This window comes from Dreissena polymorpha, chromosome 1 (genome assembly GCF_020536995.1).
Source record: "Dreissena polymorpha isolate Duluth1 chromosome 1, UMN_Dpol_1.0, whole genome shotgun sequence".
NCBI classification, from domain to species: Eukaryota; Metazoa; Mollusca; class Bivalvia; order Myida; family Dreissenidae; genus Dreissena; species Dreissena polymorpha.
This window is the reverse complement of record NC_068355.1, coordinates 204,878,572-204,887,024: the sequence shown is the minus strand read 5'-3', so window position 1 is coordinate 204,887,024 and position 8,453 is coordinate 204,878,572. Positions and strand designations below refer to the sequence as shown.

The window sequence follows — 8,453 nt, the reverse complement described above, 5'->3', positions numbered from 1 at the left end:
ACACTGTCACTGTCAAATAAGTTTCTTAAGTCGTCGATTGTATCCATGATATATTTATGTATCAAGAATCTACTCGTTTACACTACAAATGATATTTATTTTCAAGCGGGGCGGTCTGAGAAATCACCATACCAATCGTATTGGTTCTTTTTACCATCAATTGTTTTGTTGCATTTGTTATGCTGTTTTTAAATGCATATTACAAATTAAAAGTATGAATGACAGGTGTGTACAACAAGCTTAATTTTTATAAACTAAGAACAAAGTAATAACTTGAAAACCTTTCACGTCTGGTAAGACTGAAAATGTCCGTATTTGTCTTCGATCGTATATAAGGGAGATAAATGCAGTAATGACTTGATTGATTCTTTCCAGCTGTTTCCTTTTCATTGAAATTAATGAAGTGGAAATACCAAATATATATCGAACACGCTTGTTGAAAGCTCGATTAATCTAGCACAATGCGAGCTTTGTGTGTTTGCATGTGTTGGTTAGAGATTATCGGTACTGAGAGCGGTTCATTCAACATAATTGCATCAAAATAACTTACCAGCAATGTTTAACATGGGGCAAACCATGTCTCTCGTAACACCCGTCTCACTATCGACATGGTCAATGTCCCACATATATGTCAAAGGTTAATTTTCGGTATAGATGTATCGCAGATGTTGACAACGTAGCGCGCAAGTCTTGTTAACACTTAAGAGGTCAACAATCAATTACGGGCATTATGCTCATTGTTACCCTTTTTCTCTTGTTTTAAGCAAGGATATCTTCCGGTTTCGTTATAAATTAAATGAGTATCGTTCTGATAAAAATGGGCTAAATGCTTTTAATGTATATGCGTAAAGTTTACTCCCATACAGTATGCAGTCTTCGCATGCTAATCAAGGACGACACCTACCGACTAAACTAGATTTTCGTTTAGAAGAGCTTTTCTTTTATTCTAAAAATTTAATATAAGCGAAATGTTATCCCCGATTAGCCTGTGCGAACTGCACATGCTAATTTGGGATGCCAATGTACGCACATGTTTTTAAGCCCAGTTTCCCCTGTGCGAGGATCAATGAAATGAGTGAATGTATGTGTATATACTGCAGTCAGCGCTTTGACATGTTATATCTTGTCCTCCGCAGTCATATCGGTGTCCGACGAAACCGGATGTGTGATTGCATCGTAACCGGAAATGACGTCAGAATATTGGGATGACATTTACCGGAAGCTGAATGTTCTATCAATGTAAGTTAACTGTTTGTAAATTATTTCGTTAAAACGCGCCAATTTTGGTATGTATAATTTATTTTCACAGATCGGTTTGTTCAGTGAATAATGGTATATTAGAGCGAATCTAATAGATCCGGATGACGTGACACGATATGATTTTTCTGCGTATCAAAACAGGATGCGGTCATAAATGTCAGCGAAAAGCATACTGAAAAATCATTATTATTAGTGGGACGTTAATGTTCGATGATTTTGTTTTCCGACCGATCCACGAATTAAACACAAACACATCTGTAAATGACCGACGCAAGTCCTTCTTTCTTTTTTTCCAAATCAGAAATCAATCAGTTCACTTGTCCACGAAACAGTAATTTTTGGAAAACCTAAGACATTACATTCCGACATGTATAAATGAGTCTACACGGAAACTCCGATGTTTATGAAGATTTCAACGTGAACACAAGTCCTGTCATACATTAAATCCTCTTTTTCACATATGTCATTAATACAATTTGTTAGAGACAACATATACTTAATATATATAGGTCGCATTTTATTATGTATAAATAAGGGTATATTAACAATATTCATCAGAACATTTGCGTTTATACTGCTACCAAACGACAATAAAATACATATTTGTTCTTCAATAAAGCAAACAAAAACAAAAATACAACAACGGAAACATTTTTTACTGTTGATCAATTAGACTTTAAATCTTATTACGGGTTTACTGTAGATAAAATAGTTTAACTCCTCAAACCACACACACTTTTTCAGACGAATGCATAAGTTCGAAACCCAACTCTGTGATACCGTTGACAATATACTGCTGTTACTCGGTCACGTGCCGTCAGTACCTAGCAAAAAAGCAAAAACGTAACCACATAACGTAGCACCAAACAAACATTCTTCAAATTTAATGCGTACAATACAATAGCTTGATCGAAAATGCTTTGCTCAGTTTAGGTATTTCCTATTTGGAATTATTATTGTAACGCGGCGACAGTTTCATTCAGCAAGCGCCTGGATGACGGAGAAGGAAAACAGTCAAAGTTATTCAAACGCTCTGCGGACTAGATTTCATAGTCAAATAAAGCGTCTGACCAAATTTCTTACGACGACATATATGCCTTTTCAATTTGACTTAATCTGTCAATGATTGTCTATGTATTTTTAAAGCCTCTGTACTTTCAGTTTCTATTACGATGCGAAATAAAAATGTCTAAAAGAGGTCGAAAGACGTCCGCGATTGTTGCCCCAAAATATCAGTCTATATGTTTGACTGTTACAAATATGTCATTTAACATCGGGTTTTTTATGTTTATATTATGGACAGTTTCAAGGATTAAAGATGTTATGAAACATCAGTTTATTAAAGTTTATTGTAATAGTTTACAGTTTTATTTAATCAATACAAGGGTGCAGCTTCAACAGTAGTAAAACAGCAATGATTTTGAGGTATTCATTTTTATAACTCATTTCGCCCTATTTGAAGAATGAAATCACCCTATTTTTCATAATCAATTGTTGAAAACCCTATTCCCCAAATAATTATTTGTGGGCACTGGTTTAATTATAATAGTATACTGTTGCTCTACCCTGCCCTATTAAATACAAACTTAACAGTTTTTGGAACGTGCATTTCAGGGTTCTGAGTGCTGCAGTCAACTCAGCGTCCCGTGGCATAGGACGGAGACTCTTGACATGCTCGTGTTTGATCACCTGCTCTACAAGATGCTCGTGTACGGGTGCAACAAGGCGGCTTCCTACAAGAATTTCTTCTCGTACAACAAAGTCAAGAAATTACCGAACGGAGTTCCCACCATGAAAAACGTGTAGCATTAGAAAATAAGCATATTTTCTCTTTTTGTAGGGAGCATTCTCAGTATCGTTCCTAAACCATGGTTACCTCGATGTTCAAGTATGGCCACGAAATTTTAATACATAGCAACTGATATTTGGTCGTTATATGGAGCACCCGTAAATCGTTGTGTTAACCATTAAACTTGCGTGTATATGTGTATATTTTAAATCTTTAATCTTTGGCATGGATGGATGCATTACATTATTCAATTTGATGATTGCGCATCGGAATTTCGCTTTGCAGTTTCGCTTTTTGACTTGGTTTCTCGTGCTTATAATATATGAAACGACGAATGGCCTTAACGGAACACAACATCAGAGAGACAAAACCAGCTTGCCCTTGTTTTATATATTTCCAAGAATGCAAATGATAGAACACAAATATTAAAAATTTATCACATACATGGAAATTTTAAATATATATTAACGTTTAAGAAACAAAAATGGATTGTATTATATAAACTTTGCATTTTCCAATATTACTATTTTTGGAAAAAATATCAACTGCTTATTTTGATATCTGAACAACTTTAAAGTATTGCAAATCTGATATTAATCTAAGCAAATACATGTAATGACATTTACAAAAACTAGGAATATTTGTGAACAAATCCTTATTTGACATTTTAAGCACCAGCTGTCAATGATAAGCTGCCAACCACCCAGCAGTCATTGGACGGTTTAATAGCATACATACTTTCAAAGCCGTGCAATCATAGTACAAGGATAAGCTGCCAACCACCCAGCAGTCATTGGACGGTTTAATAGCATACATACTTTCAAAGCCGTGCAATCATAGTAACCAATCGGATGATGATCTATGCACCTTAGTCTCGCTCTGGGGAAACAGTGCTTAATGATTGTGCGTTAAGTGTCGTAACATATTAGCCTTGAAGTCCGCCAAAGCTAATCAGGGACGATACTTTCTTCCTTAACTAGATTTTTGCTAAGAAGAGACTTAGTTAAACGCAAATACCATAACATTGGTAAGTGTCGACCCTGATTAGCAATATCGGACCGCACAGGCCAATCTTGGACGACGCTTTACGCCCGCGCATTAAGCCCCGTTTTCCCAGGACGCGAGTCCAAAAAAATTATATTAAGATTTCTTCTTGTAAGTTTGTAATTTAGCCGTCGATCGGGTGGTCGGTCGGTAGGTCGGTCGGGCATTTGGATGGTCTATCATATCATTAATCAATGAATATATAAAGCGAACATATATATTTCTTTCAGCAAAATGCATATGTATTTTTGCTCAAATAAGGTTGAGATATTCGTTTATTGACAGCGATGTATGCTAATTAATTATGCTAAAACACTTCAATATGGATCTACTTATTTATTCGATTATGAACTTGTTTATCTATCAAATGGCGACTTTTTACAGTTATCAATTTGACCCATTTCCACTCTCTGTCGTTGTGCACATAGAGAGTTGCGTGAAGGTATTAAGGTCATCCCTCTGACACACCTGCCCCCCCCCCCCCCCTCCGTATAGCGCAATCAGAGGTGGACGAACAAGGACCGACCAGCGAATTTGAAGTCAGCGGTATTATTGATAAGGGCCCTGTTTTATTTACCATCATACGACAAGTTATAGTTACGACTGAATTTAGTAATTTTAAATTCGACATTGACGATAGGTTTGTTCCTGTGATTTATAACGTTAAAGAAATGGTATCGTTATTTTTGGAAACTTACCTTTTTCCAAACTGTTGATTCATTTTTCACAAATTACGAAAATAAGAATTCCTTATCATGTTAAATATTCTTTGTAAAAGTGTGTGTTAAGGCGATGTACAAGTCTTAAATAATAATGTCTTTCTATCATTAACGACATTAATGAAATTAAGTATTTACAAATGTCAGAACGTAACATGCTTGCGCCTTTAAGGGTTCTTTCGATCTGACGATCGTTCGATCGTGAACATTATAAGCCTATGCCAAAGTTCATTTACGATTTTATTTTGTAGTTTAAAAAAAAACAAGATAAAGATGAACAGAGTTACGGCCAGTTTAAAATAAAGGACGCGTGGAAGACAATAAAAATTGTTTTAATACAATTCTGACCTTAAAGGGATCTTTTCACGCTTTGGTAAATTGACAAAATTGAAAAAAGTTGTTTCAGATTCGTAAGTTTTCGTTTTAGTTATGATATTTGTGAGGAAACAGTAATACTGAACATTAACCATGCTCTAATAAAGCCATTATATGCATCTTTTGACGATTTTAAAACCTAAAAATAATAAAGCGTTGCAACGCGAAACGATTGAATAATTTGGAGAGTTCTGTTTTTGTCGTTAAATTTTGTGAAACTACGAAGATTGCTTATATAAGGTATAAAATACGTCAAGAATGTGTACTCGGCGGAATAGCTCAGTAGGCTAAAGCGTTTTTACCTCAGGACTCTGGCAGGACTCCAGGGGTCACTGGATCGAAACCTGCTCCGGGAAATGTTCTTTTCCTTTTTTTATTTTTTTTCTTGATTTTTTACTGGAGCTTTTACGATCCAATGTTTAAATTTATCAATACAAAGCATTTAATGAATAAGTTAAAAAAATGCCAAAATCTGTGAAAAGGCCCCTTTAAGTTATTTTAGATGATTTAACAAAGTTTAGATTGAGAAAGAAAAAAATCATCATAGCGTAAATACTTATGTTTAATAGCATGCACCACTGAATACCAATTTATAAACCCTTACGAAAGAATTTCAAAGTATTGAATTATTTATTTAATTGTCTTTTTTAGTTGAGCATCTCTCAATAATGTATAGGTATTACATATATTCAACAGCAGATCATTAGCAATTCAAATTTTGAACATATATTTGTTATCAAACATTTTCATATAGTTCAACTTCAGTCGCGCTTTCGGAAATCTGACACCAGTTCTAGCCAGAAAACGGAACTGTATGTTTCATAATTAAAGCGCAAACATTTGAAACAGTCGAACCAACATAGGGTCGAATATCACTAAAACTAACCGTAGTCTGTATGTATTCTTCGAGTTACTGTCACGCATTTTAAGAAAACGGGCTGATAAAGCCTTCTTTTACGCCCATAATGACAGAAAGCCGCGTTGATACGCCGTAACTCAATTGTGTTTAATATGGTAATCATATAAGCATCTTACTGCAAATTTAGTAACAGTATTATCAAACATCGAACAGCCCTTTTATATTTCATGTTTTCGGAAACGACTTTTGCAAAATAGTAGCACGCGCGAGTAGCAGCGCTGTTTTAGTGCCAATAATAATGACATAATTATTCTTGACGCTGTTATTCACAAATGGGTCGGATGTCATTTGGGCGTCGATTTTGATTCTTCTTATTTGTAATGGTACAGTGATGAAAATACTGTTTTTGTTTTATTAAGTGTTGTAATTGTGAATATTTGTCGTTATTTTCTTAATAAATAGATCTTTATTTTATCAGGCACGTACTTCAGTAAACAATTAAGATAAAGAGTGTCTGTTGTTGACGTATTAATGATTTGGTATTTATTCAATCATCAATATTAAGTAGCAATTATACTGGTAGTTCTAGAAGCACAAATGTCAAACTAGCCGTAACATGTAGTTTAAGAAGAGAATTTATTATAATTGTGATAATTCCTTTAGTATTATGATATGAAAAGTCAAATCGTTTATAATCGCAGCTAAATGTCAAGTACTTGGAACCCCGGAAGTTCCCTCGCTCGCGTACCGGGGCTCCGGTCGGTAGGAGGTGGCATGGCGTATCAACAATTCCTTTTCCCATATTCTGGAAACACTTCCGGAAATGAAAAAAACGCTGCCCGCCGTCGGCTGTGGACAACCGGAAGTGCTGAGTCTGCAATTGCGCAATGCGACCAGAGGCGACGTCATCGAGTCATGCATGCACACCGACGCCTAAGAATTGTCTTAGCAAGTGGTGGATGAACACAAGTGCCGACACGCATGAGACCAACAAAGGGAATGGTAATCAATATGTTTCAAGATGCAGAACTGTTTTGAACATGTATTCTGTTTGGATGCGTTTCATATCGTTATTAAAAGGAAGGCGTGAACTATATTTTGTTTAGTGAGTGCTTTATTGAGCATTTTGTTCCATATCTTTATCAATCGTATTTCGCATCATCATTTCAACTAAATGTATTTTAGCTATTTTCAAAAGGATATGTATTATGTATGACGTTTGCATTAAAAACAAAACTTGAGTTAACTAAGAAGATTAAGATCGATATTATTTACTTTACACGAACCAGGTGCACTTCCGATCAGCGGCGACACGTACCGAAAGTGACACAACATGTCGTGCCACGATGGCTACACGCTAAGCACCACAACATATGAGACTGGCTGTCAGACGTGCGCATGCGTGGATTCAGAGCCGTGTAGAATTATCGCTTGATTTGTGGTAGTGTTTGTGCTGATAATGGTGGGGGTGATGTTTTTATTTGAGCGGGTTTGTGGAAGTGATGATGCTGATGATGCTGACGAAGAATTGTAGAAGGATGAGAATAGAAATGATTTTTATGATGGTGCCGATTGATTATGATGTAGGTGATGGTGCTACTGCTTCTGAGGCTGCTTCTAATGATGATGATAAGGTTGATTATAACCATATTGCTCATGATGTTGATGATGATTATGAAGATATCCATGATGATGATGATGATGATGATGATGATGATGATGATGATGATGATGTATCGGTTGATGATGGTAGCGACGGGGATGCTATTGTATTTGATGATTATGATCATGATGTCGGTTCTGATAATGATGATGATGATTATTATTATGATGATAATGATGATGATGATGATGATGATGATGATGATGATGATGATGATGATGATGATGATAATGATGATGATAATGATGATGGTGGTGATGATGATGATAATGATGATGATGATGATTGTGATGATGATGATTATGATGATGATATTGATGATGATGTATTACATGTTTAAGCATTTTCACTTTAGAGAAAAAGTATAGACTCTCCACGAATACCATTCTAGGATCTTCGCAACATTCCGCGTCACAGCAAAATTTGGAACAAACCACAAAAGAACCAACCACTACAGCATACGGTATGAGCTCTTCAAGCGGCAACGGGCTCTCATTATCCGGAAGCAATGACGCCGCAAATGCTGGAAGAGACTCTTGTGGATCTGGTTCAGGAACCGGAAGCAGTGGCGGGGGTTGTGATCCCTGAAATGCAGCGTCGGTTTAAGACAGTGACGGGAGCGCTTCAGGTAGCGGGATGGACGCATGAAGAGCTTTTAACGACGTTAGCGGGCGTCTTCTAGTTGTTTCGGGCCGATGTGTCCGGGAAGCGGAGGTACTGTTATTTCGTTTTTTCATTTAATCT

The 8,453-nt window shown here is 36.2% G+C and overlaps 1 long non-coding RNA gene across 1 annotated transcript in view; it reads left to right on the top strand.

Annotated features, from left to right (window-relative positions):
• The first annotated feature begins 8,343 nt into the window (after positions 1-8,343).
• The window catches only part of LOC127864723 (uncharacterized), a 4,888-nt gene continuing 4,778 nt past the window's right edge, over positions 8,344-8,453 (top strand). The window contains exon 1 of the long non-coding RNA XR_008042235.1: positions 8,344-8,423. This is a non-coding gene — a long non-coding RNA (uncharacterized LOC127864723). The remainder of the gene's footprint in view (positions 8,424-8,453) is intronic.